Raw genomic sequence first — 24,512 nt, 5'->3', positions numbered from 1 at the left:
TTAATGTGCCTTCTTAAAACTGTGAAAATACGTGTGGATGTTGTGACACTTAGTTCACAATTCTCTGTGGTGCTAAGAGATCCTAAAAAAAGTGCTCACTATTATTCTGTTATAGGCAGCTTTGTATCTCAGAAATAAACTGAGTAACATGTGGCAGTTGCTAAGGTAACCATTTTTTGCATTTTGCAGGAAAAGTCCAAGAATAAAACATATGTAAATTGGTAATGTGGAAAGCAGTATCATATACAGTCTCATATTCTTAGTTTGTTTTTATGGTTTTACTCTATAGTATTTACATAACAATGAATTAGATCTGTTTCAGCTTTTACATTGAATGTTGCCATACACTTGTATTTTTCATGGCTCAGGAAATAATTTAAGCATTCAGCTGCTAAGCTTAAACTGGTTTGTTTTTTTTTTTCCTGTCGATATTTACTGTCACTAACATATAGCTGTGGTTGCTGCAACTGCTGATCATGTTCACTGGGTGTGATTATCAGGTCATGTAAGCAGAAACAAATTTGAGTCATCATGTGCACTTAAATATGGCTTCCTGTAGCTAGTCAAATTCCATTAAGCATCTGTCCTGAATATGAGTGTCTGCAGGCATTTAGAAATACAAGATTTCACTGTTCACACAGGAGTCCAATTTAGGACCTGAACGGGAGTCCTTATGTAGGCAAACTTTTTTGTGCTTGTTTCAGAAAATGTTTGGTAATGACTTCTGCAAATTGTTGCGTACTGACAAACATCCTTGTTATAAAAAGAAATAATTTTGTAAGGTATCATTAACATTTTGATTTGAATTACATTCAAGTACTTAACTCCAGAGAATGGCAAAAAAACAGACTTTAACAGGCAAATGCAAATATCATGGCTAAGCAATAGTCTATAATAATCTGTTGATACTTTGGGTAAATGCTTGGTACTTCTAAAACTTTTTACTTCATAATTTTCAGTTTAGAATATGCTTGTGTTGGAATATTGACTTGGAGTGTATAATATCTGTGATTAAAATCAGTGATATAATTTATGTTTTTCAAAAATATATTTCTTGAAAAGACATTATCAAGTTACAGCTTTCATTCAGAATAAAGAACAGACATTTTAATGAACAGAAACATTAATGTTTACAAATATGTAAAGGGAGTGAGCCAGGAGGATGGTGCCAAGCTCTTCTCAATTATGCCCAATGATAAGACAAGAGGTAATGGATATCAGCTTGAGAACAGGAGGCTCCATAATTAGCACAAGGAAAAATTTTTTTACTGTGAGGGTGAGGGAGCACTGGAACAGGCTGCCCAGGCAGGTTGTGCAGTCTTCTTCCCTAGAGGCATTCAAAACCTGCCTGGATGCATCCCTAAGTGACCTCCTGTAGGTGACCCTGCTCTGGCAGGGGGGGTTGGACTCCATGATCTTTCGAGGTCCCTTCCAACCCCTAACTTTCTGTGATTCTGTGAAATGTGATTTCTGTGATTCTGTGAAATGCAAACTGCCTGCACAAGATGGTTTCCAGTATGAGAAATACTTAAAAGCTTTCCAACCCTCCATTTAAACTTAGCACTAAGCAAGTTGCATGACAATGATATTAGGTACATTCGGAACTTGGAACTCTAAAGGATCTTCTATGTTATGCACTAATAACATAGGAACAAGGGCTGGAATTTAGTGCTGCAGCTTATTTCTGCCTTGATTTCCATTCCATGGCTTCAGTGAAGTCACACATAGTGTTATAGCATGGTTCTTGTTCCTCATCCTTTGCACACTGGTGTCTTTTCTCAAAGATTAGAACTAAAAATTCATTTAATCATCTATATAAGGTTACTCTAAATTTTAGGCCACTCTAATTGACTTGTTCATGTTTAAGTTACTCTGGTGGAAGTAATTACTGAATGAATCTTGATATTGGAGATAACCATGAGAAACTCAACACGAAGAAAAGCTCCAAACTGGCAAGATTCCTCAGCAGAATCACTCCTCATGAAATTTGTTGCAGGTTTGTATCACGTAAAGAGTGAAACTGTTAAGTATATTCACTGCACAAAGTGTAGGACTTAATATAAAGTGGTAATTACACTAATTCTAATTTGCAATTGCTAGCTCTGTACTTTCAAGACTGTGTATAAAACTGTGGTATATTCAGTCCTAGATCTGTGGAATACACTGAACACCTGGCTGAGCAGAAATACACAGATTACAAATTAAGATGGTAATGTTTCAGGGAATTGTTCTTCTCCCCTGCTAGAAAATAGTTGTTTTCTGTTATCAGAATAAATACAGTGTGTTATTTAAAAAAAAAATGTAAACAAGATAGGAGGGCATTTAAACAATTTTCAGCATCCTGCTGGGATGTGGTCAAATTATTTTCCTCTTGGTAGGTAACAATAAAGCAAATATTGTCTCATAGCTAAGTGGAGTTTTACTTCCTTTATAGATGTTAGCAGACTATCAGAGTGCCTGCCTTAAAATTTTCAGCTCCTTACCACTGACTCAGAGAGCAAACTTAAACCATGTAGCAAGACAGAATAGACAGTAGTTTTCATCTCTGGTAACATTTTAATTGCTCTCATCCCTTGCAGTCATAATAAAACATTTCAGCAGGCTCTGATGGGGACAGTGGTGCTCTATAGATGGTTGCTTAAGACAATGATGGCAAAGAAGTGACCCCCCCTAGCTGAGAGGATCATAGTGTCATGGGACAGTTGAGTTGGAAGAGACCTCAGGAAGTCTCTAGTCTAGACTCCTGCCCAAAGCAAATTCAGCTGTTACATCAGACCAGTGGAAGGGGAATTTGAATTTTGGAGTTTCTTCCTTGTTTGCTATGTAGGATTCATGAATCTTGTCCTTTGACCTTCCCATTTCACACAGAGCATGGTTGATTTTGGTCCATGTGGATTTGATACTGTACTGATACCTAACTTAAATCCAGCCTCTTTCATCTTAAAACTGTTCTTCCCTTGTCCTCTCACTATCTTCCTTTATAAAATATCCTTCCCCAGCTTTCCTGTAAGACCCTTCAGGTACTGGAAGGCTGCTATATCTTCCCAGAGCCTTCTCTTCTCCAGGCTGAACAACCCCAACTCTCTCAGCCTGTCTCCATAGGAGAGATGCTCCAACCCTCTGATCATCTTTGTGGGCCTCATCTGGACTTGCTTCAATAGCTTCATGTCCTTCTTATCTTGGGGACCCCAGAAATCACCACAGTACTCCAGGTGGGCTCTCACAGGAGTTAAATAGAGGGGCCAATTACCTTTTATCAATTTGTCTTAATTTTTTTTAGTGTTTTTTATGTCTCTGTGCTGTTATTGATATGACATGCCAACAGAAAACATTGTTTGAAGAACTGGTATATAGAACAAGTTTAAAACAAAATAGACATAAGAGACTTAATCCGCATTCACTTGAGGTAAATGAAATGATTTTTAGTTGCTTCCTGTGAAATTTTGGTAGACCTGAGGGACTCTGAGAGCAGTTCTGAAGACTAATACTTGAAAACTAGAAAGTTTATGCATTTTCCCACCCTTGAAAGAAGACAAAACAGTATTTTAGTTTGGAACAGAAGTCCAGCACCTGTGTTGTCATAGCTCCAAGTACACCAGCTCCAAATGTGTGGGTCTCTATACTTCAGAGATGCTGATCAAGGGCCCCAAATGTACTTGAGAGTTTGGACAACGAATGTGTGATTTAACATTTCAGCAAGTAAATGTTTGAAATCCCAGGTAATTTTGCTTCCCTGTTCTAGTTTAGGTCGTTTTGTAAATGACAGCCACTGAAGGCAATATTTACATCCTTAAAAAAGGCACCTGGATCTAGGTTGCATTGAGAAGCCTCTGAAGGCAGTGGGAGCACTGGCAATCAGCAACTTTAAAATTTAAACTATACTAAAGGAAGTTCTTTTATGCAAGTATCTAAATATAATTTCTGTGTTTATATATATATATATATATATATATATGTATATATATATATATAATTTTATACATACTACACGTTGCAAGTTAGTTGCCTGGTCTAAAGGCTAAACATCAAAAAGCCAAATTTTTTTGTAAGTTCATCTTCTGAATATTTGGGACAACTAAGTTAAACTCATATAGCTACTAATGATGGAAATATATTTGATGTTCATGCTATTTGGACAAAACTTTTTACTTTCCTCATTCATTTGTAAAGTAGCCATAGAAACACAAAAATACATTTATTTTGGGAATGTTTTTTTGGTAGTTTTTTTACTATGTAATTTGATTATGGCAACTTGTAAAATGTGCATAATCTTAGAGGTGATAACATGACAGTGTATATATTGCTTTTCTTCACAGAAAAATGCTGAGTACACACAAGTGAAATATAAATTGGAGGGAAAAGTTAGAGAGGACCATGTGTTTCCATTTCTAGACATCATTTTAATGCCTATGAGTTATATTTCAAGTTGAGGTACATGTTAAATTACAAAGAACTTTGCTTCTCTGCACCAAAACCAGTGATATGCTATTCACTGTTTCTGACTACTACTGTTTCCTCACACAGACAAACCTGAATGCACAACAGATGCCAAATATTTGGTATAATTCTGCTTAATTCAACACCATGTGACCAGAAGTTGAAAACTTTGTTTCCAGGGCATCTCATAGTGTACCACTTGAAAACCTACCTAGCCAAGTTTTCTAGGCATTATGGATCGTGATTTCAAGATTTCTGTAACTCCTAGGTAGACTTCCTTTTACTGGAAATTTTGTTTTTCAGAAATTTTTGGGTCTCCGTCTAGATGTTTTATATAATGAGGTTGTACCATAACTTGCTAATAATTAGGGTTAGTCTAAACAATAAGAGAAGTTTTAAAGAAGTTACTTCTGTCTTTACTGCATGAGTGGAATGAAGCAGTATGATAAATGTTGGACTTGCAGATAGAAAATGGTGAAAACACCAAAAGCAAAGAGAAAAAGCATTTACGAATCCCTTCTGCATCTGTTGACATCAATGGGAATTTTGCCATTTGCCACAAATGGAAGATGGCAATTTGGAGGACCATCTGTGAAAAGTTTCTGGATTGTTCCATCCAGTATGGAAATTTTAATGATAATAGTTTCATTTGTTTGTTTTTAGCACATAGCTCTCTTATCATTTTAACACAGAACTCCATTGAAACAGTGTTAATGGAAAAGCAGAAACAAACACAGACAAAAATCAAGAATGAATAAAAGATAACTATTTCAGGTGGGGATCCCACAATGGTTTTGACCTAGCTTGGTTAAAATTACTCCCTACACTAATATCTGAAAGGATTGCTTCCTATCACAGTGAATATAGGGTTTGTATAATGTGTGTCCCAATGTGCAAATTGCTCTTGGGTCTCTGGAAGTGCGAAATGTAGAACTATTTCTATGTACTTTCACAGATTCACTAGGTGTTCTTTCCACCCAGGAAAGATAGAATTCGGGTGGTCAGCTGCTTCTCTTGGAAGACAGAGCACTTTTCATTATGTTGGGGGTTTTTTTGAGTTTGGAGTCTAACCCTAGAGTAATATGCTGAATATCCCTTTTGTCTCTTATTGGACAATAAAAATTAAATGACTGAAAATGTGTTTATCTGACACAATATTGATGACTGGATAATCTATATCAAAGCAACATTCAGAAGAATATTTTACCTGAATTATACATGCTGGGTAAAATTGCTATTCAGAGAACATTTCTAGCTTTACAGATCATTATATTTGCAATTACCTCATTTTCTCTTCTCTCACTTCGTAAGGATACCTCTATAAATTGGTATAATGGTCATTAATCATTCCATTTCTCTCAAGTGTTAGAGAGTTTTAGCCTTCTATTTGGGCTTATCAGCAAGTAACTGGCCAAACAAATTAAAATTAAGTAAGTAGCGAAATTACTGTATTCTGGAAGTGTCATGAAATAGGAATATTTGCTGTACAGTCTTAGCTGTCTTATTTCAAAGTTAGAATGGTGCATCTTGTGTAAAAAAAAAATATATATATATTTTTGAAAAGGTATATACAATTACTTTATATAGGATAAACTTGCAGTGTTATGCTTAGAGGATAATCTTAACTCTGTGTTATAAACTGATGTTAAATGAGAGTTGTGCTGATAATGTTCATCAATCTGCAGTGGTAATGAAGCACTGCTTGACTGGAACTGTAATTTATTTTTCATACCAAAAGACTTTTTTATATGTTTGGAATTTGATAATAGAAAATACTGTACTTTATAAGCTGGTTGGATTGTTTCTGAAACATACTTTCTCAGTGAGGAGGGTGGAAGAATTTTTAAAGCACTGCTTGATTTCCACATGGGACACATAAAAAAGAGAAGTTTGGAGTTCTGCAGGGGGTTTGGAGCTGTTTTTGCACAGGCAAGAATTTTTTCTGGAAGTCTTAGCGCCCTCTTGAGTCTTTGCTGGTCTTGGCTCTCCAGCCTCTCTGCTCCTTCTGTGGCCTGCAATATAGAGCCAGCTGATATGGGGAACTCAGCAGGTAATTCCAAACTTTGGTGGAAACACTGTGAATTAGTTCACTCTTAAGTGTCATCTGCAAAAATTGCTGATGCTTGGTATGACCTCTAGAGAAAGCTTCTTTCCAGAGGGCAGAGGAGGTTCAGGGACTTGCAAGAACTTGGCAACAGGAGTGAGCTTGGGGTGAGGAAATGAATGTCTCTACCCCCTCAATTTACAGCTACCATGACACTTGACTTGTGAAAAGTCTCTGTTTCTGCATAAAAATTATTCCTGTCAAGATGAACAATATTATTAGGACTTTTGGTACAGAATAAATCATGTAAATATAACAGGTATATAGCTCTGTTTTCAGCAAAGATGTGCCACTATTGTCAAGCAGGAGACATTTACTTTTAGCCTTAGTCAGAGAACGAGTTAAACATTTGCACCTAAGTGTCTCCCAAGTCAGGGATGGATTTTTTTGTACTGTCTCAAATAAGGATGACTTTTTGTTTTTGCACCATAGTGACAATGCTAACCAACCTGATTATCAGCCCTGTTTTCCTCTAATCATTCAAGACCACACTAGAAGAGCCCTGGTAATGTCTGGCCATCACACTGCTTTGTAAAGACTATTAGGACAGTCATCTTCTCTCATCCAGGAAGGTGGCTGTTCTGCAGTGATTTTAAAAATGTACACAACTTAGTTCCTCCTTGGGTGTTCTATCACCTAATGTTTATTTTGCCTCATTATTCTGTAATTTATTCAACAGGCAATTTCTGAAATTGTCTAATCCCTAGACAGAGAATTGTATAAATGTTTTTTTTTTTTTTTTTTTTTTTTTATACAGCTAAACTTAGTATTTTTTACCTTTCTTATACCAAATGGTTTAAAGACTACACTATTTTCTGGCAGAGAAGTTGTTATTTGCATGACAAGAACCCTCTAGTAAAATACTCTTGGGGTAATACTAATAATCAGTAGGTATTTTGAAAAAATGTTCCCTGTAGCGTTTTATTCAGCTTTGCAGTGTTTACCTCTAAATACAGATGCTTATGCAGGAGAGGGAACTGATAAATGGTTTCTTTTGTGCCAATGTTGTCAAAAATCATTTCCCAATTTGACTGAGATTGTGGGAGCTGAGAGCAAAAAAGAGGCAAACGTTCTATTCTTCCCTAATTCAGAGGTCAGTAGAGTTAAGCTACCATTAAATTTGGGGCAGATATGTTAATGATTTCCAGAAATACAGCAGTGGAATAGAAATAATGGGAATACAGAGATCTTATTTCTTATTTCCTTTGAATTAGAGTGTTCCTGCTTCTGGCCAGTTAGAGCAAACAGGCAAGCTGATAAGAGAGTGAGTTTTACTGAGAGAAATCTTCTGTGAAGAAGTATTATGAAATGAAGGCTGGTTGTTTCAGAGATACTCTCTATACATTTGTGTTTATTAAGTTGAATTTTCCTTTAATTTTAATTTCTTTTCATTTCTTTGTGCTTTTCAGTAAACTAGGTATGAGAGCCTATCTGTAGCTTGTGCTTCCAAGAAGCTTGTAAAATAAAGCTACAAAATAATAAAATAGAAGTAGATTTGTGTGATAAATGCAATCCTATTTGTCAAATTACATTTCTTTTGCTTCATAAGACCAGAACATGTCTTCAAATACTGAGACAAGATGATGTGAATGTGTTGACTTTCAAATTTTTAAAAAATATCCTTGCTGTTCTTTCTATTATGGTTGATTTATCATACAGCACCATCTTCCATGTATTAAAAAAAAGCAAATCCTGTCAGGAGATTGTAATTGGCTCAAGTAAAATCATAGAAGCAATTTGAATTTCACAATGCTCTTTCTTACCACTTAGCACACAAAGAACCCAAAGTGGAATAATCTGATTGGCATCCATATTGGATATTTCTCTGACACCGATGAGCATAACTTCATGTGCTGTTCTAATAAAACATGATTGGTTCAGGTCACTTGAGGATATAAATTTGTTGTGGAACATTGGTGATGTAATTTATAAATTTTGTATATAACCCTGAAGATTATGCTGTTTGTTTAAATAACATTTTTGTCATCAAAGATATTAAGAAAAGTTCTTTATAACTGACAATGTCATTTTCCAATAATGGCCTTAAACAGGGTTTTGGGCTAATAAGTTGAATAAGTAAAAGGCACAATAATTAATTTTTACAGTTAAATTACCGTTGTAGTGAGAAATATTGTTTTTTCCCTTAATACTAATGTGTACCATTCTAATGACATCTGCCTCTACTGTTTCTTCTCAAATTCTACTGGCATTTTCCTTTCAGAAAAGTAAAGGATTTTTGATGATTATTGTAATGTTATAATGAGAATTAATATTCTTATTGAAGTAGCATGAGGGCTTGAAGATTTACTCTGTTAAAAAAAAAATTGTGATTTATCAGCTGTCCAATTCATGGCCTTCAGAGAACTGGTCCTTGAGCACCATGTATGAAATTAGGTATTCATTGTCATTTTTTGCTAGTTGATTTTAAGTAGAGTTTGTGGAATTTAAAGTGGAGGGGTTTATTGGTATAGTTTCTGTCAATGTCTCTCAAGAGTTTTCTTTTTCTACAACTTTTAATAGTCCTATTTGAAGGAGGAATATATGACTTTACTAAAACATTGATATAGAATAACTCACCAAACCCTTAAAAACTAAAAAGCTTTATTTTGTTTCTCTGTGGTGACTTTTCTTTTAGAAGTAAAATAGAGCTTGTCTTCAAAAATGTTTTCTACTGCTTATCTTCTTCTTTTGCTTTAGATGCTCTAAAGTTTGTCTACTGAACACCAGCCATATAAAGTCAAAGTGGTTGTCACCAAGTGGGGTAGCTTTTGGGTTGTTTTTTTTTGGTTTTTTTTTTTGGAATCATTATTGCTATCATAAAGTTTAGGTGTAAGAGTCAAAGAAAGTGATTCCAATGCTGCTAAATGGTTTGCTCTCACTTGCAAGCACTTAATTTTGTCCTCTAGTGCCAAGGACCAAGTCACAAGCGATTTGCAGGTCACGAGTATTCTCAGAAGCTGCTCATTGATCTGCATTACAGGTAGTGATGTTGCCTATTGACATGGTCTAATTCTGGTGCAAAAGAGGAATACTCACCTGCTTCCGGGTACTCAAAGAGGCTTCTTGTGATGTCATGCTCAGACCTACCACCCTCACAGGCGGTGCTCTGGGTTGCCATAACAACATCAGCCAGTCATTGTCTGACACTACAACATCATTGCAGGAGCTTTAAGAGAGTATTAACCAAAATAGAGTCACCATACCTTCTGAGTGGTTTGCTGGCCAAGAATGTCTATAGTGTGTACTCAGACCATGCATCTAGAGCTTGTTCTGTCTAGATGTGCGATTGGAAGGACCACGTTTTTCTGAAACAGTTTGGCATATCCATGTAAAGGTTTAAGTATCACATTAGAGTATATGTGGCAAAATCCCATTATGTATTAGGGTAAAGGTACTCATATTAACTTATTTTTACACTGAAAATGAGCAAGGCTAGTGATTCAGAAAAGCTGAGAATGTGCCATGGTATATAATAGAAAAAGTTTCATCTGAGTAGTCCTTTGCATATAACATGAAGCGATCAGAATCAGGCTTTCTCCCCTTATTGTGTAGAACATTCTGTAAAAATCCAAAACAGTTGCTTGAAATTCTTGTTTAGCAACTAAAATGCATGTTCAGTGTGGATGAAAACAGGTTATTTTCTTAATCAAAGATGAGACTGTGGATCACATAATAAAATAACCAGCTTGCTTTAACCAGATTTCATAGACCATCTGAAATAGAGGAAGCAAGCTTGCCAATAGCAGGAGCTAATGCTTCAATACCTTTCATTTTGTACTCTGAAAAGGAAACCTCTTCTTAAGCTCATTCATTTTCCAGAGGGAATATTGAATGCTGTGGCATATTGTCAGAGCTGCTTTATTGTCACCATTTACAAAGGTCACCTGAATTAATTAACTTCTTACCATACATATCGTTAAGCTACCCATTTCCTGACATTTATGGAAAGGTGGCAGGCTTGCAGCCATTGGCTATCTGTTGATGGTTGTTTCACAATGTTTGTCTCTCAAAACACAGTAACTCTACAATTACAAGCAAATAATTGCATTGCTGCAAAGGAACAGATTCTTTAGGTGCACAGGAGTGAGGGGGTGGGGGGAGAAAAAGGGGTAGGAGAAACAGACTGAATGCTGAACTGGTTTTAATACAGGCATAGTATTCTAAAAAGAAAACAAAAACATGCAGGCAGATGTAGGTTGTATTTTTTTCCTTTTGAAACATGCATTAGATAGCTAACCTCATGGTGTAGAGCAAAAGCTCTGTCTTTCACTGATGCATGAATCACAGGTACATGCTGATGGACTTTACTGAATGTGTTTCCATCTGAAGGGATACTGAGGTACTCTTATACTGCATGAAAGAAATTACATACAGGTGCACACTCACAGACACAGCAGGCAACAGCAGTGCTAGCATGGGATTTTATATAGATTAAATTGCTTAAATAGAAAAATCACTGTCCTTTTTCTAGCCCCCTGCATTTAGTGCCCCTTCATCCTTCTGTGTTATCTTCTGTTCCTGAACAGCAGTGCTGGGCAGAAACTCCAACTAGACATGTGAAAACAAAGACATGGAAAGCAAAAACAAACAGTTCCGAGCCTTCCTATACTAAAACAGGCAAAGCTTTTATAGTGATGGATTTGAGCAGTCTCCTTACATGCAAATATACTTTAGAGGCACCCTGCTGCGATCCTGTTAATTACCAAAGAAGATTAGAACTCTTCTGCTTAACGCGATCATTTTTACCTAATGCATCCTTCCCAGCTGCATCAGTAATCAGACATTCACCCTGTCCCTCCTGACTGGAAAGAGGATGTTTTTAAGCGAAGTCATTTGCCACAGTCCTTAAGATGTAGCCTGGCAGAAATTCAATAACTGTTTGTGATATGCTCATTCAGCCTTGCTGCTCAGTGGTTTTTAGGTCCTGACATAAACAGCATTTCCCTTAATCCTAGCACTGGAGAGAAGAGAAGAGGCTGTCCTATGTCTTGTTTTATTGGTTTCAAAACACAGAGCAACTGTGTAATTTGATTTTGCATCAGAAACATCAGGGGAAATATTCTCCCTTTATATTTTTTTATCCTTTGATGTTCTTCCAAGCTTGCAAACGCACAAATCTAATACTCTTGCAAGCATATTTAGAGTATTCCTGGCACAAAAAAAAGCTGCACAAAAACTGCATTTGTATTTCTGTTTTAAAACCAGAAAGTAAAACGTGAAAATATGCTAATAAAATAACTTCACTCAATGAAGAGGGGGGAAAGAGTTTACATGTTAAGATGAAAACCAGGATAAAACTGAAAATAAAGAGTAACTTACCCTATAATAAGAGTAGTGTCAGAGCCGGAGGAGTTCTCGCATCTCGGTGATTTTGATCCCTTAGTTCAGGTAGCCACATACTTGTGTTAAAGCCAGAGCCTGAAGAGATGTGTAGATGTGTATGAGTGCATGCGAGTCGGTGTGCGTGCGTGTGTCTAATGGTCTATAATACAAAGATGTATCTATTGATATCCTACAACACGAGAGACTCTCTGTGCTGCCAGCTGAGATCCCTGACGTTTGCCAGAGCGCTGTTGCTGCCTGGCTGGCGGAGGCTCGGAATCCAGTGGAGAGAGAGGAGGCGGGGGGAGAGAGGGAGAGATGCTCGCCTAGCTCTTCTTAATTCTCCTTGTTTCCATGGTGGTTAGAGGTGCATCTTTCACCCGCTCGGCTGTCACACTGACATGGTGCTGCTTGCTCAGTGGTCATTAATAACTGAGCCCCTTGCATTCCCCGGAGAGGAGCCAAGGCTCCGGCCAGCCCCGATGCTGTGCAGGACGCGGAGCTGCGCCGGCCTGGTTGGCCGTGGGAAGCTGTCTGTTACGTGACAGTGCTGCTGCGGGTAGGGATGCACGGAACCAGAGATCTCTTCCCATTTGTGGGAGTTACAGGGCATGCTATGTGTTTGTACAGAACAGCTCAGGAGGTTTAAATCTCTCTCTCTCTCTCTCTCTTTTTTTTTTTTTTTTTTTTTTTTTTTTTTTCTTTTCTATGTAAGGATGCTATCTCTGTTCAGAACAAGTGATCAGAGATCACTGAAGTTCTGCAAAGGCTACTGTGGCTCAGAGGATACTGCATGTTGAAACCATTCAGGAAAAATGCACCTCATCCCCAGTTTTGGCTGTTGCTTTTGGTTTTGTTCTGGTTTGTTTTTTCTAAAGAAAGTAAAGGATTTTTCATACTCCTCATTTTCCAGATTTTATAAATAATAAATTTTATTACATATGTTCATCAGGAGAAAGCAAAACCAGTAAAACTTCTTTCTGAGAAATAAAAATTCAGAACAAGCTGAGGAAGGGGTTGGTTAAATAAATTCAGTTTCTTTCAATCTCTTTCTACTTGGCTCTCTCTTTTATGGCCATCTGATTATATAAACAAAAGGCTGCACAGGTTTTTCCTTCCCTTGCTTCTTCATTTCTTTTTTCCTTCTTTTTGCCATACTCTGTTGAAGAATTATGTTTTTCCTGTTTGTTCTGTGTCTGTGAACAAAGGCCATACAAATGATGAAGGTTTTGAAAACTGAAAAATAATTCTTGATTTTTTTAAAAAAATATTTTTTTGCAATTTAAGGGAAGTACACACTGAAATATGTCATCCCTTCTCCTAGATACATAAAACAGTAAATGAAATAGATGAGATGTTAGGAAAACTTGCTGTTTTTTGTTTTTTAATCATACATACCGTTTTATATAAGGGAAATTACTTTGTACTAGAGGCTGAAAACCAGCTAAATGCAGAGCTGGTTATCAACAGGTCTAAAGAAAGAAAATGCTGGATATCTTGCATGAGTTCAGTACTGCAGCCCTGACTGGGGCAGGCCACCCTCTAGTGGATTAAAGTAAAATGTGGTTCTGCTCTCAGTCTTCTGCTTTGTTTGAAGAAAGGCTCTCAGTCCTGCCTGATAAGAGAATGAAAATTTTCTGAAGATTAACAAACAATGTAAATTAATATACTTTTTGCAACAGCAATAAAGCCAGAATTCTATTACAAAAAGGTTACCATTTTATGAATACTGTAGATCGTTTCAATTCACTTTGAGTCTGAGATTGTGAACTGCATTATTTTTCTTTTTATTCTATAAGAAAAGAAAATAATTTTATGCCTCATAAAATAACTTATTATGTAAAAGTGAACTGAAGTAATACCAGCTTCTTGAACAAATTTCAGTTTGTTATAATCGGTTAGGACAAATTTTGCAAAACCCGCTGGTACTTACATTGTTGTGGCTGTAATAAAGTATTTTTCCCCTTTTTCCTCAACTTTTTGAAGACAGCATATAAAATAAGTATAGGGAGCAACATTTTCAGTTTTTTAAAGATGTCTTCTGTTCATACACTGGAGTAGAACTTCCTCATACTTGAAATAATGGCATTTATGTGTCAAACTGCAAATACATGAAATAGTTTAGGGTGGGGCGAAGGCTAACTGGCCCCTCCATTTTCTCCCATTCTGTTATTATGGGCATTAATTTTTTTTTTTTTTTTTTTCTAATATCTGTAGAAGAGGTATGACAAAGACAGCTGAGGCCAACCCATCTTTGGTTACCTTTCAGATCTTCTGTCCTGGAGTTGTGACAAAGAACTTCTCCGGCCAGAAAGATTTTCAGCACAAGACAGACATGGGGGGCCAGAAAAAAGATCAGGGGGCTGGAGCATCTCTTCTATGGAGAAAAGCTTAGAGAATTGGTGTTGTTGAGCCTAGAGAAGCAAAGGCTACAGGGAAACCTTTGCAGCCCTTCAATACTTAATAAGAAAGATGAGGACAAACTTTTTAGCAAGGCCTGCACTAATAGGACAAGGGGATGGCTTTAAACTGGAATAGGGTAGATTTAGACTAAATATTAGGAAGAAATCTTTTACAGTGAGGATATTGAAGTCTGATCCCTGCAAACATTCAAGATCATATGGGTGAGTCTCTGGGCAACCTGATCTACTTGAAGATGACCCTGCTCACTGCAGGGTGTTGGACTAGATGATCAGTAAAGATCCCTTCCAACCTGGACCATTCCATGATTCTGTGTCACATTGCCTTTCTGTAACCTTCATAACTCATTGATAAAACCTTCTGAGGTGGCTTTTGGAGCCTCTGATAGTACTTAATGTTCACCACCATGAGCTGCAAATACAAACCACTGTAAACTTCCCAAAGTGAACCCATGAGACTTCCCTGCTGCACATCATAATGGTCCATGTCTGATGGGAAAGTGCTTAGGATGTGTTAAGGCCACACAATCAATAGCCAGAAAAATAAAACTTCTGCCATGCTGGCCCCCACAGGAAAAATAGTAATCCTTCCTGATCCCAGCCATCTGGTTAGTCCCACCTGTTCCAAACAAGACATGCAAACCTGTGCTACAGGGATGGAACAGTGGGTGGAGTAAGAAGTTTGGGGGAAAAAAAAAAAAGGAAAATGTTCTATTAAAGCCAATTAAATACTGCTCTTTCTTTAGTCTCAACCAGTGTTGAAACAGAGGATCTGGGGGAAAGGAAATAGGTAGGGACCATTGCCCTACATTAAGGCTCTCTTGAATTTTGCCCCTGAACTCATGTATTCATGAGTTAACATGGGAATCAAGCAAAAACATTTTCCATTATTTGACATATGAAATAAAGATTATCAAAGTGCTTCATTTTGCTTGATTGGTATGGACTGTATAATTAGAGGGCTAAATAATTAAATCAGGTAGAGTATACTTGCAGAAAGAAACTGAGTTCTTGTGATAGACTGTATATGCAATTAAAGCACCTCCTTGATAGGCATACATTTACATATTAGTTTAAATGCTATTATATCATAATAAAATTCTGTTTAATAAAAATCTGAACTAATTGTATTTTAAATTTAACTCATGCTTAAGAATAATATTTTTTTCAGACTATAAGCAGGAAAAAAGTATCTTTTATAGCCAATACAATTATGATGATTAATGTTCATTAAATTATTTTCCTGCTGATTTCACTGTGACACTTTGTGCTTTTAAAATAGGAACGTAATCTTCTCCACCAGAATTATATATCCAGCTTACTAGGTTACAGGGTAGGAAAAAATATCTGAAATGGATAGAGAGATGATGAAAGTAAAGTAGGCTAACTCCAGGCATTTTTTTTGCATGCATTTTATCTGATTACTGAGTGCACATGACAATAAACTAAGTAATTATTTGTTTGTAATGGACAAGAAATACAATGCGTGTCTTAATTATTAAAACACGGTCGTTCCTTGCCTTCATTTTTCTCAAAATTGAAAGGGGATTTAAAATCTTTTTCCGTTTTTCATCACATAGAAAGGCAGAACGTTCTTGGGCTTTAATATCCTGTAGGCTCATTGTGGTTCAGGTAGCTAATGGTGAACATTTCTACCGTTTTTGGGCTCTGAGGACACAGCTCTGGTTAGAAACAGCAAGTATAGTCAAACACTGGAATGAATACCATGTACTTTCAGAAAGAAAACCACAAGTATTTGATGTAATTCAGAGATGACACACTCTGCATCAGAAATTGGCAATTTAAAAATTCGTTCTGAATGCCTATCCCTACAGATTATGCCAAATTGTGAAAGAAAAGTCACTTTTTAAATAACTTTATTGTTTGTGACTACATGTGCTGTATCTTGGTTTCTGAGGAATCATAGCTACAAGAAAGAAGGCTGACTGGCTTCTCTTTGCACTTTCTTTTTGTAGCCCTTAGAGTAAAAAAAAAAAAAAGGGTCTGGTGTTTGACAGATTAATTCTCACCAGTTCTGCAAAGCATAACCTTAATGTTTCTTTTGTGTGAGGTGTGGAGAGGCATTCTTTTCTGACTGAAGTTGCAGAATTTCTCAGGTTCAAGGAAATCCTTCTTGTGGCTTCATAACTTATTAATTGACTTTTTAACTATAGGCAGTTGTTAATGAGTGTTTTGACTGGAAGAGAGAAAATTGTGCCACAATTTTGTGTAGCCTGTTTCTGCCAGCATTTTCAGTGCAATATCTTCAGCCTGACACTCTCATACCCATTTTTAAATACCATGGCAGCTAACTAGTGACATTTTCCTAAGGGTTATACTTCCATATAACAAGGAGTAACTTATTAATATGCATCCCTCTGAAACGGAGTAATTTTTTATATGATAAGTAAAAGCAACATTTCTAGATCTTTGTCTTTTTTTTTTTTTATTTGAAGATGAAAGACTTGTTGTCAGCAATGAGTTCAAGTTCTTTAATACAGTTGTACTTCATTTAACCTGCTACCAATTTTCTTTTGTCAGATCTCAGAGCTGAGAGATGATTTCAATAGGATAATGATAAAGCAGATGGCAACAAACTCAGGCTTCAAACTTGTGAAGAATTTCACATAAGGAAAAGTTCACATCTACACAAAGTCACAAAGTACCAGTAACTTCATTAAAAGCTATGTAGCTAGTAGGTGATATATGACTTAGTGAAATCAGAAACTGATTAGTAAAAGGTATAGTACAGTATAGTACAGATGCATTCAATCATGTACGATGGGGATTAATGAAAATAGTGGTGATTAGCTGATGATTATCTTGGTGATGAAGGGGATTTTGCACATTCCAGAAAATTCACCTTTTCACGTTGCAATTGTATTCTAGAAAACAGAAAGGTGAGATCCCAGGCAAGAGCTATCGTCTCTCTTCTCATTATAGATCTCTGAGCCACAGTCAACCTTCTTCAGGAATGGCCTGAGATCTGAAAAGTCTTAATATAGTTTGTATCTATTTGGTCTAAGTCAGAGTGATATCAGAGTTGTTCTAATTTTCATCTCTGGATGTACTTTAATAGGCAAAAATCTCTGGCATACCAGCACCTGCTGAAGGCTGGAAGTGAGTCACACATAGCAACCACAACCTCCCTATGCCACGTGGGGCACTTAATGAAGACAGAGTAGGGAAGAGCAGCCAGAGAATCCTAATGTGCAGCTGGATTAGGTAGACGATATACAGGATCTGTAAAGAGATTTTAAAGCTCAGTATATGTATTCCATTTTAAAACTCAGCTCAATATTTTTCTTTCTTACTTATGGTGACATCTGTTTTTGTAACCTAAGTTGATTGGATGCAATATAATGGGATCTTTAGGATATTGAATGGCAGATCTTTAAGACTGAGTTGCCCCAGTTGATTTCATAACTTTTTTCCTTGTTGCTAATGGGATGTAGCAACATAGGCTATATCTTTTAGTGTCATGGCTTTTTGAAGAAAAAAATGGTGGCAGCAATAATTTGAATATAGGGCCTAGAATTTTCATTCTTATTGTAACTTGTGATTCTTAGAGGTGGTGGTGTATCTTGAACTTTCTGTCCTTAAAGAGCATTTTCTTCATTTTTCGCTCATGTCTTTTTCTCCTGTGGAGAATTAACTACTTTTTATCTGAAATGGTTTTACCTTTTTTCTGTCAACAGACACTATGTAGTGTGACAAATAGTACATGATCCGTGAAAGGGAACCTCTTTCTCCCACTAATAATTTTTTTAAATTTAGACACTGCCTGATATCACTTCAATTTTGAACCACTTATGATGAAACTGAACAAACACTGATTTAGTTACATTTTATTGTGGTTTAATATAAAAAAATGGCTGGACGACAACAGCAATTATAAGCTATTTGCCTTTTCATAACTTTGAACAAGATCTATACTGATGATTTAAAAATCTGTAGGGTCAGTAAGCTAAATATTAGAACTAGAATGTAACTGTGCTTTTAGTTAATTTTTCTGAGACTAAGAGAAGTATTGTAGTAGTTTTTCTGTGTTGTCAATAGCATTCTCAAACTGTGGTCATAGGTAATTTTTGTGAAGTTATCTTGGTGGTGACGAGAAACAGCACAGATATATGCAGTATGTGTTCAGAGTATGGTTACCTAATGATAGTCTAAATCAATTAAATTACACTGTTGGAGTGTAATGGGTAACAAAATGAAATTCTTAGTAGTTTAGTTACAAAATTTCATTTTTTTCACCTTGCATATCTAAAAAATTAATTAAAAGGTCATTGGAACATACAGCATCCTTACTGATTAAAAAAACAATTTAATTAGGAATTCAGTAAACGTTTCCCCTCTCTGTAATTTGGCTGCCAAAAACTGTGGGTGAACATTAGGTATTTTTCTTTAATGTGAAGTTATCTTTACGTTAATAAGTTGGGGGTAGATAGAATCACGTACATAATGACTTAGTGGAGGAGGAGCTGTTTCAGAGGCTTTCACATAGTTCCCATTACTAAGGAAACCACTTATTTTGTCTGTGCATGTTTTGAATAGATCTCTCATTTGAAGTCTAGTGCTCAGACACAGAGGATTGCACTACAGCACTAAGAAAAAGGCAAAGAAAACAAAAGAGGTGTAAACCCACTCCATCTTTAAGGAATACAGTCTGAGAGTATTGTAGTATATGCTTAAGTATACACATCTGTTTATATTTCAGGGATGTATGTATATATATATATATATATATGTATGCAATTTGATTGTTTTGTTCCTATTAAAAGGAAAGGAAAGTGTCAGTAAAAAAACAGGGAAAGCAGATATTTTTTTTTCTTGTATTTTGCATGATTCTATTGTAAGGACACTTGAGAAATCTGGTGTACCATTTAGGTAGTATCAAATAAGAGTTCTGATTTTAATTTGCTAAAATGAAATGCAATATTAGATTAAAGTATAAAGAAGTGATAATGGCTGAAACCAGTCTAGGAGGATGGCAATGCTCCTTTGGTTGACCAAACCTTTGCATTGAAAGTGAGTCTGTTTTGGCAAAATTCCTCACGGTTAAGGCATAACAGCTATTACACACCCAAACATACTTTCATTATATTGAGGCTAGCACATTTTGCCCACATGAACCACATGTATTCTTTGTTGATCAAACACAGTTGTTGAATCAAACAACTCTCTACTAGCAATTATGTGTGCTCAACTGATGTGCTCAGAAATAAAAGGCTGCCTCGGTACAGCCAGATGAATCTGGTTTGTTGAGATATGGTTTTCAAGCATATGTACTGAACTAACTTGAAAATTATTCCAAACTATTCCTTCAATATCAGAATTGTTCACAAATAAGCTGAGAGTGTCAGAGAGATGAAGAAATTAAACAGATTACGAGAGAGCTCTAAGGGAATTACGTATGTGGCAAATAAGCATTCTTATTCAGCATGCCCAAGATTTGAATTAATTTATCAGTTATTTTTTCTGTCAAACAAAATAGAAAACCAAAGACAAAGATGTACAAGCCTCATAATTCCATCAAGTCATGTGATAACAAAAAACTACTAAAGAAAGTTAGTTTCATTTGAAAATAGAAATACACTATATATTATGTGTGTGCGTTAATGCTAATTTATTTTGAAATGAAGAGCCTTAAGTTGTCAGCAGTTTATATCTGATATGTATAATGACTCATTATTTTTAATATATTGCATAGTTCATGGGCCATTTTGAGTGACAAGAGATTAGTTTGAAAGCTAATATGCTTCAAAGGGATTTATGTGTGTGTTTGTGTGCACAATTAATGAGCAACCAGTCCCGTATATATTTTCTCCTTTAACTCCTTGACTGTTAAATGAGAGGGAGAGTGACAGCTGTTGTAAAGCTGACATGTCCTTGGCTTGACTTAGCTGAATACTTCTGGGTGAGTAAATTAAATATCTTCAGATTACATAGAGATATCAGAGCTGGTTTGTCTCATATAAGAAATGACAATTTTTAATATTCCAAAGTAATAGTATTGTTTCAATACTGTGCTAGTTATGCTTGCTTTCCACTATATTATTGCAAGGATTCACAAGCCTCAAGGTACACTAAAAGTGTTGCTATTCATTATCCATAAATTTATGCTTGCAGCAAGAAATAACATCTTCAGTGTCTGGTAATACTGATGATTTCCTTTACAGTGTAACTGGTACATTTTCAAAAGAGTGCACCCAGCCTCCAACTTCCATCAGTACTATCACAAAGGAGATGAAATCAATATTTTTATATGAAATAACTGGAATAGGTACTCTCAGAAAAGGTAGCATCTGTTTTGATACAGGAGTGTCAACTTGAATGGTGAGGATCAGGACCATTTGACATTGAGAAGTAATTAAAAGTTAATCATAGAATCATAGAATCGTCTGGGTTGGAAGGGACCTCAGAGATCATCAAGTCCAACCCTTGATCCACTACTGCTGCAGTTACCAGACCATGGCACTGAGTGCCACATCCAGTCTCTTTTTAAATATCTCCAGGGATGGAGAATCCACCACTTCCCTGGGCAGCCCATTCCAATGCTTGATCACCCTCCCAGTAAAGAAATTCTTTCTAATGTCCAACCTAAACCTCCCCCGGCACAACTTGAGACCATGCCCTCTTGTCTTGCTGAGGGTTGCCTGGGAAAAGAGACCAACCCCCCCCCTGGCTCCAACCTCCTTTCAGGGAGTTGTAGAGAGTGATGAGGTCTCCCCTGAGCCTCCTCTTCTCCAGGCTGAACAGCCCCAGCTCCCTCAGCCTCTCCTCATAGGATCTGTGCTTGAGTCCCTTCACCAGCCTGGTTGCCCTCCTTTGGACCTGCTCCAGGACCTCAATCTCCTTCCTAAACTGACGGGCCCATCGTAGTCTACCAGAGAGGAGGTATTAACATTTTTTAATAACTTAATTTCAATATTTGTGAAAAAATATCATATTAAATGCAGTAGATAATATAAATAATAATTAGTGTCAAGAAATTCGTATGATGGGAATAGGAGGCAAAGGACAGGAAGGACAGGAGAAAGAGGGAGGTTTTCCCACAATAAGCAGCTCAGAGAAACAGAGGAATATCATTCAGAAAGGCTGTTTGAACTTTAATAATAGAAATGGGATTACATCCTAAGTAGTCTATGATGAAAGGTCATTTGGAGCCAATAAGATGCAATTCTGCTGTAAATTGTGGGCTTATTACTTAGATATAAGTAAGGAGAGGAGCATATCTCTGTATTGCTGGTTGATCAAGAAGTATGAGCTGACAGCATGGCACAGCTGCAAAAAGAAGCAAATATGGTCTTAGGATGCACCAGGAACATTATTCCAGTAGCAGTAAGGAATTAGCAGCACTTTGGACACCTCTTTTAGAATAGTTGTGGTTTTGTGCTTAAAAAAATGTGGACTCAAACTGGAACACATGCAATTAGCAAGCATTCAGATGACATTGGAGCTCACATTACAGTGGGGTTTATAAAGCCTTGCTTTGTATAGTGCAGGAGAGCTGGGGAGAAAATAAGATTCCTGCTGATAAATTCATCCTGCTGGTATACAATGATGTAAAGCTAGCAGAAGAACAAAATATGTAAGTGACTGATTAAATTTAAGTGTGAAAATTAGGAAAGGTTTTTGGTTTTTTTTTCATGTTTTGAGTCATCACATCCTAGGACAAGTCTCCAGTGGAAATAATTATGGTAGAAAAATAAAACCCTGAGCAAACAAAAAAAAATGACAGCTCAGATGAAACCAACCACTAGCAAAAAAACCCCAAAATTCTATAAAGATACTTATTGCTATAGTTATAAAAGAGGCATGGCTACAAATAGCTGACTTCATGCTTACAGGTGATGTAGCTAGGTTTTAACATTTTAGGATGATCTTTCCAGTCAATTTTTACTTCTCAAAGATAAACTCTACTTTACTAGCAGATTTCAGTATAAATCCAGTCCCCATCTCTGTGTTCCAAATTCTGTGAAAATGTTACTTACACTCTTGAATATTTGCAAATGTGGAAATTTCTAACTCTCCAGCTGCTGGGGTGCTCATTTTTCAGTGGTAAAACATCTTTTCTCAATATTTACTTTAAAATATATAAATAAATAAACAAATACAAATTTAGTAATTTACATTTACTTGACACTATAAAATACTGGTTTGCCTATCTCTACTTCCTAATAGTTGAGTGGCACTTCAAAATGTTCAGAGGAGGAAAGGAAAAAATTATCCATATTGTAGTCTTTGATTTCCACTTCCCTACATAGTTCTGGAAAAAGTAATCCCCTTGATAATAGTTCAAAACAAATTGTCATGCAGAGGCCTTATATATTACCCAAAGTTCTTTTCCCATCTATGACTTTGATCACTAAATAGAAACCTCACTCTGTTAATCAGGTAATATTTTAATTATCTTCCACTGGTTTTCTTTTCTTTGTTTTTTTTTTTTTTCTTTGTTTTTTGCTATTGTGGCAGATAATCTAAGTTCAGCCACAGAGAAATCACTGTACAAAAAATGCATATAAGCATCTCTGTCTTATATGCAAAATCCAAATGACCCAAAATTGCCTAAGTTTTTTTTAATGTGATCTTTTACCACTCTTAATTTTGCTGACATCTGCTTTTTCTATGAGCAGCTGTAAGAAATAGCTGTAATAAATCCTCTTTTTAGATACATCTGCATTTCTTCCTTGGGCCTTAGGTGGAATTTCTCCTTAGCTAATAGGCCACCTATATGTTCAGCCATCTCCTGAAGTGGCTTTAATAGGCAGGTACATTCATTAATTTCATATTTTCCTACAGAGAGATATTCATCAAGGTAACAAACTTGATGTAAGAGCATATTTCTCTCATTACTGCTAATTTGAATGTTATGCCAAATGGGCTTTCAGGAACCAGAACACAGATAGTTATGGCCTTAATGAAATAGTAGTAACATTTAGCCTGGAAACCCAACAAGTTAAAATGTATGGGCTGAAGAGGGAGATATCAAACTGCTGATTCATTCTCATATTTTCCTAACTCTCAGGACACATATTTTTATCATGGCTGATCTTATGGCAAATGGAGAATATTGAACTGAACATAAAAGAAACTCAATATTGCCATTTAAAAATGTGCCTCAAGAGTAACCTAAATGGTGAATAATTTGGTATGTCAGGCAGGGGCATTAACTTTTGACCAGGAGAGGAGATTCTAGTAATTCCATTAATTCCAGTAACTCCTCCTGAGACCATCCTGGTCCTGGGTGTGAGTGCAGCTACTTTTGGAGATGAGCCAGACTCTTTATTGCTGCCTACACTGTGTTTCAAAGCCTACAACTGAATATTCCTATGTGAGCTAGCCATAAATTACCTTAAGCTTTGAATATCACTTCCTACTGATTCATCTCCCTTGTTCCCAGTCTTTCCCTTCTCTCTGTGGCTGTGCTTTCTTCCAGCTCACTCCTAATCTTGAAAAAACAGGAGTTCATCTTTCTTTTCTTTGAAGTCTTCCCTGCTGACTGCTCAGGTCTTTTGTCCTGGTGAACTCCTGTCCAGAGGGATGGAGATTTCAGTCCTCTGTGTCCTCTTCAAGGTGCTTTTTGCATCAGCCACTTTCATCCCTCCAGAGGGAGGGCTGGCCTTTGCTGCTCGTGTGGGATCTATTTCCTCCTTTGCATGTTTCAGAAAGACTCCTGTATTCTTGATTAAAAGACCCCTCTGAAGTGATCTGCTTTAGTAGTGCTCAGCACGTGGCCAATCTGACCCCAGGAGTCAGCTGTTAGCCCAAAACCTGTTCCGTAGACACTGCTTATGTCGATTTCCCTTCTTGCCAGGGCAGAGTATGTGCAGGGAGAGAGGAGGATCCCTTATGGATAAGATGAATGCTGCTTGATCATCATCTGCCCCCTCACTGCAATGCCCCTGAAGCAATCTGCTCAGCTTAAACTGGGAAGGTGAAATCATGGGTACAGTTCACTTTTTTTTCTTTTTGGTGGAAGGGATGGACAGATGCAGCAAGGCATGTATTTCATGGTAACCTTTTAAAGGTTGTATGGCAAGTAAATTGAAAGGTCAGTGTTCTGGTTTGGATGAGAAGCTTTCACCTGGCTTATGCCAGCATAACCTTTTACTTGCCCATGATCAACACAACTCCAAGGGTTCTAGGGTGTTGATGGCACCAAATATCCTGTTTCTCTCTCTAAAAATCATACTGCTCTTCCTTGAATAAATTTTGGCCCTATA

At 36.7% G+C, this 24,512-nt stretch overlaps 2 protein-coding genes across 3 annotated transcripts in view; one reads left to right on the top strand and one right to left on the bottom strand.

Moving 5' to 3' along the window:
* Positions 1–12,461, bottom strand: part of LRRN3 (leucine rich repeat neuronal 3) — a 34,809-nt gene extending 22,348 nt beyond the window's left edge. Inside the window, exon 1 of the mRNA XM_071733638.1 lies at positions 11,861–12,461. The gene's annotated coding sequence lies outside the window, so the exon portion shown is untranslated. The remainder of the gene's footprint in view (positions 1–11,860) is intronic.
* Positions 1–24,512, top strand: part of IMMP2L (inner mitochondrial membrane peptidase subunit 2) — a 432,733-nt gene that overhangs the window by 200,063 nt on the left and 208,158 nt on the right. The window lies entirely within an intron of this gene.

The sequence above is a fragment of the Heliangelus exortis genome, chromosome 1 (genome assembly GCF_036169615.1).
Source record: "Heliangelus exortis chromosome 1, bHelExo1.hap1, whole genome shotgun sequence".
Classification (NCBI taxonomy): domain Eukaryota; kingdom Metazoa; phylum Chordata; class Aves; order Apodiformes; family Trochilidae; genus Heliangelus; species Heliangelus exortis.
This window is presented reverse-complemented; position numbering and strand designations above follow the sequence as displayed.